Here is a 7,836-nt window from a genome sequence, read left to right on the forward strand (position 1 = left end):
CATAGCATTTTTGGAGCCAACTGCTAGCAGCCCTCGGTGGTATTGAATTTTATGACAGTTTTGCATTGGTCTCACTTTTGAGACCTGAAATTGCATACATTTTTAAATACAGTCTATGTTCATATCAGAGATTTCACAATGCGCTATTTTTTCTTCTCATGTTGGACTGAGGATGCAGCAGTCAGTCACTATTGTCTCCTGAGGTGTGGGGTGATGGTCCTGGGCTAGCTGGTTAGCATACTTACTTCAGTGGACTTTGATGGAACATCTGCGCCGCTATTTCTTCAGATTCTGTGGATAACTTTAAGTTCTAAATCTTTTAAACTCAAAATCTTAAACACATATTGGCTATTTTGATTTGTTTAAAGGTGAACTCATTTCTTTAAATAGCTGGCTATTAAAATTTTAAGCAAACACAACTCAATCAGTAGTAAACTTTGTATTTGTTGGGGACTATTTTCAGCTGCTGATATGGTGCCGAGTAAAAAAACAGTTGTCTTGATCATTTGGTCATTTTTTTAGGCTATGATCAGGTGGTGGCTTTTTTAAAAGTGCCTTGCAATGTGTTTCTTTACATGGACTGCAGTCAAACTTGTTTGAAGGGGTCATGTGCCAGCTTGAATATATTTCAACTTTATGTTGTGATTGACTTGAAATCACTGTTTGTTTTGGTCTTTTAAAAAGGTTTGCCGACGATGAGAATAAAACAGAATACCACCAGACTTATCCTTTAAATTGCTCAAGTTGTAAAGCGAACAGAATGTGAATCAGAATGTTATTGATTGCATTAGTCAGCCATATTGCATAAATACTGTCAAAAATATGGCAGCTGCACATTAATTAGGAGTATTGATAAAACATCAGGGACTCTGCTGGTTCAGCAGGCCACACGTTATTAGGGAAAGGTTAAGTGCCCAGCCGACATTTAATTTCCCTCCTCCAGCTCACCCTCTGTGTCACACTTGCCTTGTATTTTTCTAACTCTTTGATAGTCCCTTTCAACATTTTCCCTCCCTCCCCTTCCCTTTCTTTTTAAACACTTCAATCAAAATTCCTCACATTACATTTTATTGAAAGCGAAGCTGCACTGGAAAGAAAAGTTTGTTTCCCGTTGGTTCCTCACAGTCATATCATGGATGTGTAAACACAGTCTCACACACACACACACACACACACACACACACACACACACACACACACACACACACACACACACACACACACACACACACACACACACACACACACACACACACACACAGCCCTCACTGTCATTTAGCAACATCCTCTTCAGCAACACGCTTGCAAGATGGATGCCCTCTCACAGGCATTTATCCGCCAGCGCTGCGGTGCTTTATTATCTAATTTTGACAGCCCGGTAACGCCCATTGTGCCGCCGTATTGCTGCCGACGGTTCCCCCAGGGACAGTCTGGGCGCGGCCTCTGCTGAACCCAATCGCAAAGTGCTAAACATGCAGCACCGCTTGAATGCTAATTTACTGTAACCAACACGCTGAAAGACCTGTCATTGCTGCTACCCCTTCAGCCCTGTCTTGGCCGTCCTCGTCACTGCTTCGACCAAAAAAAGACACAGACACATAAACGAACAGATTGGGCTCACTCAGCTAAACTGATTTTATTTTTCTCTAGTCTATAAAAATCTGCATCTTGAATGCGGTCCAGGGTCCAAGGTTTACTGTGGCTGATAAAAATGATGATTTTGAGGGTGGCTGTCTGCGCCTGGTGGGAGAGATGACAAGACAAGATTGAAATGTGCGTGGAGCTCTCCCAGTCGGCTGTGATGAGGGATGGCTGTCCGCTCTCTCTGAGGTCTGAGTGCATGAAACATTAAGCCACCTTAGGATAACTGATGGTGAGTTGATGAATGGTCGTAGTTAGCATCATTGCCATTCATCACTCCACAGACAATGGTTGTGATTTATCAAATTCACTGGTTTGCGTTGGGATTAGTTTATGCTTGTTTTTCACGTCATCTGAACTGCGAGGCTTGCGATCAAGGTGAGACGGCCTCATCAGGCTGTCATACTTTGCTTTGACAGATAAGGACAAGTGACAGAAATGTATTTAAGTTTTGTTTGGTGCTTTTAGACAAATCCAGAGCTATAAGAGTTTAATTGGAGGGATGTTAATAAAGGTATGCATCTGTGTAAAATCGTTATATCTTTGCAAAGAGTTGAAAAAAATGTCTTTCCCCAATGATCAACAGAAATGAGCATATCAGGATGGTGTCGCTTATAAGTGATTCAGGCTTTTTTCCTGTCATGTCTTCGACTATACCGAAGTGAGATAAAGCTCTGAAATAGACTGTCTTCCCAAAGCCATTCAAGCCATGATGGAGTGAAAAATCAGGTATTTTCCTATAGGAGCAGGCAGTGCTAGCTGAATACCTTGGCTCGTGTTTCCAATGGCACAGGGGTGGAGTTTTCCTCAAGGAATTTATGATGGTACAGTATGTTATGTATCTAGATCTAGAGTTTTTATCACTGTGAAAACAATATTTAACCTTGAATTCAAACACATGGTTTTGGTCTTACTCTCATTTTACCTTATTTTAATTGATTTGGAGTTGTGACAAATTGTTCTCTTTGGTGACGTAGTGACGGTGCATGAAATCAACTCTGTCTTTGTTTGGTATTTCTTCCTGAAATGAGCAAATGTCATCATCCTGAAAAAGCTATATTTCTTTCTCTGCCTACTCGCTTCTCCACAACAATTCAACAACAATCATTCACTCCCTGTGATTGGAAGATGAGTAAGATGCTTAAGTAACATTGTCAGAAATCTTTATGTTTTACCAAAACAATGAGTGATATTGGCAAAAGTGTATATTTTGGTTTAGACAATTGTCAAAGCAAACTTGCAGGGGCGTCAGCTGTCGTGGACTTGAGGCTCTTTCTGGCACTTTTCGCCCCCTCCTAAAATCGGATAATCCTCATTTTGTTTCCATGGTTTGCCACTGTCGCGCAGTGCTTCAGCCACTGAATTGGTAATTTCATTCCATTCCCCCCCAAGGCTCACCCAGCAGTCCCAACCACCCCTCCTCCCCTTCTCAATCCTTACATGCGGGCCCTGCAGTTGGTCAAATTGCCTAAACCCTGAGCGATTCTAATTTCTGAAGAGGCTGCCGAGTGGTGCTTTGAAGGAGGGGGGGAAGGATGAGGGGAGGGCAGGACTGAAAAAAAAGGCAGTAATGGCAATGGCATTGGGCATGCAGGAGCTGGAAGCTAGGTGAGAGTGGGGAGGGGTGTGGAGGATGGATGTATGGAGAGGCGGTGTTAAGTGCTCTCACAACGAGTTGAGTCCTCCCTCTTGCTGGTCGCAGCCTCACTCTCGGCGGTCTGATCCCCTTTGAAGCAATTACCCTTTCACCTGGACAAGCTCATCACAGAATCACTCCACTCACACCAACACACCACCTCCACCCCAACAACGCCAGAATCCAACCACGACTGCAAAATGCTGGAGGAAAGGGGAGATAGTAGACGGAAGTTAGGGCAGGAACTTTTTGGGGAAATAGAGACACCGCTACAAACAACTCAAAAATTACCATAAAACTTTTCAATATTTTTTGCACACAGCAAAAAAAAAAAAACATTGGAAAAATAACTGCTTGACTTGTTTTTTGGAGCAAAGTGTGAAAATTACAAATTGCTTTGGTGATAACAAATATCTTTCAGCTCAGATATTTGTTGTTATTAAATAGTTTGTTTACATCTTTTCCGAAACTATAATCGCATCACTATTTAAAAGCACTTCACTACACGCAACCATAAGTGAAAGCACTGCTGTTCATACAGTACAACCTTCACAGCTGATTCAGACTGTCTTCAGTTTGGTAATGCATTTAGTCTGTTACTAGTCCAAGCTGTTACTTAGTTCAGTGCAAAGTAGCCCATACAAGCGCTGCACAAAAGGCTAATAGCTCATCGGTCTCTTATTTGGCACTCACTTATCAGAACAGGATCGTTTCTGTGGCTTTTGCTGTGTTTTAGTCGGCTTTTAACAAGTAAGTAACATACTGCATCACACATTCGAACCACTAATTTTGTTCAGTGACAAAATATTGAGGATCCATTTTTAAAGATTTGATTATGCATGCAGTCACCACCTCTATTTCCTATCCTGATAATGTTGTTAAAATTGTACTCACCAAAACAGCTGTAAAGCTCATGAAGCATAGAAACAATAAGTCACTAAAGGAAGATCCAAACAGGGCGGATAGCAACAGCAGCAATACGTGCATACAGACAAAAAAAAAACATAACAGGTGCACTCACTTTCGGTTCCAAATAAAGCACGTAATCTAGTTGATGTGGCAAAATTATTGGTTTGTTTCAAACGGTTAAATTGTCTGACCAACTAGGTGTTTTATCTTTAATGCATGTTGCCATGTGTTGAGATCGCTACAGTGACTTTGGGGACTACAGTATTATCCACAGAAAGTGACACAAAAGTAAAACCCAAATTGCACTAAGCCGTAGCTTTCCTTTAAAAGCCTCACACAAGAAGAATACTACATTGCAGGTCTGTTGTAACATTAAAGCGTGCAGGTGTTTCTGTTTTTGTGTCCAACTCCTCTGTATCCTGTATGTGTGTGCTCTGCCCTCGACTAACCCCGGTGCATGCATTCCAGCAGTCACAGGAGTAAACAGGCTTTGCTTGTAGCCCTTGTTGTTCATAACAAGCATAAAACTCTGAGCACACTGTTGAATATTGGCTGACTCAATTAACAGTGGATTCTTTCTAACAAAGAGACAAAAGGTGGCATTTTAAGAACATATAATGTACATTTCTTGCTGTTGAGGTTTGATACTAGCATATGTTTTTATTGTTGTTTTTTCATCCCATGAGGGATAACAACTTTAAAAGCAGAGCAGCCCAGTTCCAACGTCGTGGAGATGCACAAAAGCCGTCTATGTGGACTGTGTGAGTTTCTACATATACTATGTATGCATATATCTGCGTGTGAGTGTGTGCGCGTTTAGGTGTGTGTCTGGGTGTGTGCATAAGTCTGTGGCTGCCTGTCTACAATTTGGGCTCACACATCGTCCTGTCAGGGGTCTGTGCAGCTAATCTTTATGCACTCTGTGACCTCCTCACTGCAAACCCTGCTAAATATATTATTCCCCTGGGCCTTTCATTGCTGCTTGGTGTCAGAAATCAATATGTATGAGGCGCGTAGATGGGAATTTCTAATAGATCTCTGCGGCCCTGCGCTGCTCTTCAATATCTGCCTTGGACTATTAGTGCCGGCTCAGTGGCGGTGAAATAACCGAGATAATCTTTTAAGGTACCTTTCTTAAGGTGGAACGGCAACTGCCGCTCTGCATCCTCCTCCGTACACCTGAATGCTGCAGATTGATTTATTGTTTAGAGATGTTTGTTGAAAGTGGCATGCATGCTGTCTGAGATTAGTGCTGCTTGATTTAAAGAGTTTTTTTTTAGAGTTGCTGCTATTTTTGATTTGGGCACTTATGAACAATATCAGGGTAAGATGAACATTTTATGATGTTTTTTTTGCTATTAGATTATGTTTATCTTACACATATAAAACAACATATCGAATAGAAAGAATCTTAACAAAAAGCCAAACACCCTTCTCACATAAATATCTGTATATAGGCTTTTTTCACCATCTGAATGATAATGTGAAGAATCATTTTTGTTAGTACATGTGTGCTCATGCGTGTGTGCATGGGTGTGTAGGCACAAGGGTGTATGGACGGATGTGCCACAGTGCTAATTGCCCATATTCCTAATGTGGGGATGATTTGCTGCAGCACTTAGCTGCAGCGGCACAGGAACCTGGCTCTAGTTTCTGTCTTTCTCCCCTCCACCACCTACAATGCCCTCCGCACCACCACCACCACCACCACCACCACCTCCTCCTCCTCCTCCCCGCCTCTCTCCCCACTACATTGAGGAGGAGAAGAAGAGACATCCGGCATCGGCAGGCAGTTAGGGGATTGGCGGGAGAGGGAGGGAGGGGGGATAAAGTGTGTGTGTGTGTGTGTGTGTGTGTGTGTGTGTGTGTGTGTGTGTGTGTGTGTGTGTGTGTGTGTGTGTGTGTGTGTGTGTGTGTGTGTGTGTGTGTGTGTGTGTGTGTGTCCGGGGGTGGTGGTGGTGGTGGTGGTGGTTGGCTCAGACAGCGTGTGGTCTCGAGGGAGGGAGAGAGGCTGAAATTATTCTACGGTCACAGGCTTTTTTTTCTCCCCCTCTCAATCTCCCTGCGAGGACCTCGGTGTATAATCCTTGGCGCTCGCTTGGCTCGTATATCTGCCGTCCCTGAGACAAAGGTTATATCTCTCTCCTCCAGGACCACTGGCCGCTGACCGAAGACCACATACCTGCTCCATTATCACCACATCATCAGCCCCCGTAGTGACAAAATTAATCACACCGATGAGATTCATTTTTCCAATATTTATGATGTATATTTATTCAATCGGAGACTACTGATAACGTAGCAATAGATCATTTAATGATAAGCCTACCTGAAGTGTCTTGATGCATACGTTAACATTGTATGTTTTCTTCCGTGTTCCTAAGTTATCCCAATTTTGGCTTTTAATTCCAGTCATTCACAAATGGTTTTCATCTCATTCATCTTTACATGTGATGAAGCATCACAAGCCCACCAGCCTGACTGGGAGCACCAATAAAATGAGAATAATTACCAGTCTCTTATTCCCTCTCTACCACTCCAGGCTCAATCATTACTTAATCCTGGTGAGGCCACTTGATAGCGATCGCAATGATAGAATTATTAAGAGATATTTACATGCGATGCAATGTTGTCGCCTGTCTAATTTAGAGGGTTATGGATGGTCGGGTTCCAGTGAACTTCATTGGTGAGTCTGATGTTGAAACCTCAATGAATAGTGGATGGAGGTGTGAAAGCTCAGAAAAGGGCTCAAATCAGGAATGAGAGACTTGCAGAATGAGACAAAACAGATGGAGAGAGGGGGGAAGAATGGCTTTAAACATGTATGGAAGGGAAGGACAAAAGAATCAGGGCTGCTCTGTGCAGACTGTCAAAAAGGAGCAGAAATGACGACAAAAAAAAGGAAATTTAAATATATACAGTAAATCTCCTCCTTCTTAAAAATGAGGGGCCTCCGATGGGCCATGTCTAAGTTTGGGGATACGGATGCACAATGTGGTCATGATACCTCTCTTCCACACACACACACACACACACACACACACACACACACACACACACACACACACACACACACACACACACACACACACACACACACACACACACTAAGCCCTCCTCCCTCACGCTGCTTATCTCGATAATTACCTCCCCCAGGTACTGGTACACTGGGATACACCATGCACGTGCTGCCACCGGGGGCACTGCGCCAGGGAGAGCAGACGGCAGCCATTCAGGGGGCAGGGAGGAGAAAAAAAGGTGGAGGAGTGATGATGTGCGTTGGTGCACATGTGTGTATTTGGTGTGTGTAGGCGGTGGGGTTAGTGGATTTGTGGTGGCGGAGGGAAACATCAGGAGGAACTGGCTTCTGTAAGACAGGCGTCATGGCAGGCGTACGGTCTCCTAATTACACAAGGTCTCCCACCGCCATTAGGAGCTGTCAGTAACATGAGGGAACACACCCAGCTGCTAAAGAACAGGAGTCTACCGCAATCCACTGACTGTGTGTGTGTGTGTGTGTGTGTGTGTGTGTGTGTGTGTGTGTGTGTGTGTGTGTGTGTGTGTGTGTGTGTGTGTGTGTGTGTGTGTGTGTGTGTGTGTGTGTGCGTATGTGCAGGCTCAGGCTTTGACCTCAACCCACTTGATTGTGG

This window comes from Brachyistius frenatus, unplaced genomic scaffold (genome assembly GCF_029030835.1).
Source record: "Brachyistius frenatus isolate BFR_SWC_R1_liver_20210118 unplaced genomic scaffold, ASM2903083v1 Contig_142, whole genome shotgun sequence".
NCBI lineage: Eukaryota > Metazoa > Chordata > Actinopteri > Embiotocidae > Brachyistius > Brachyistius frenatus.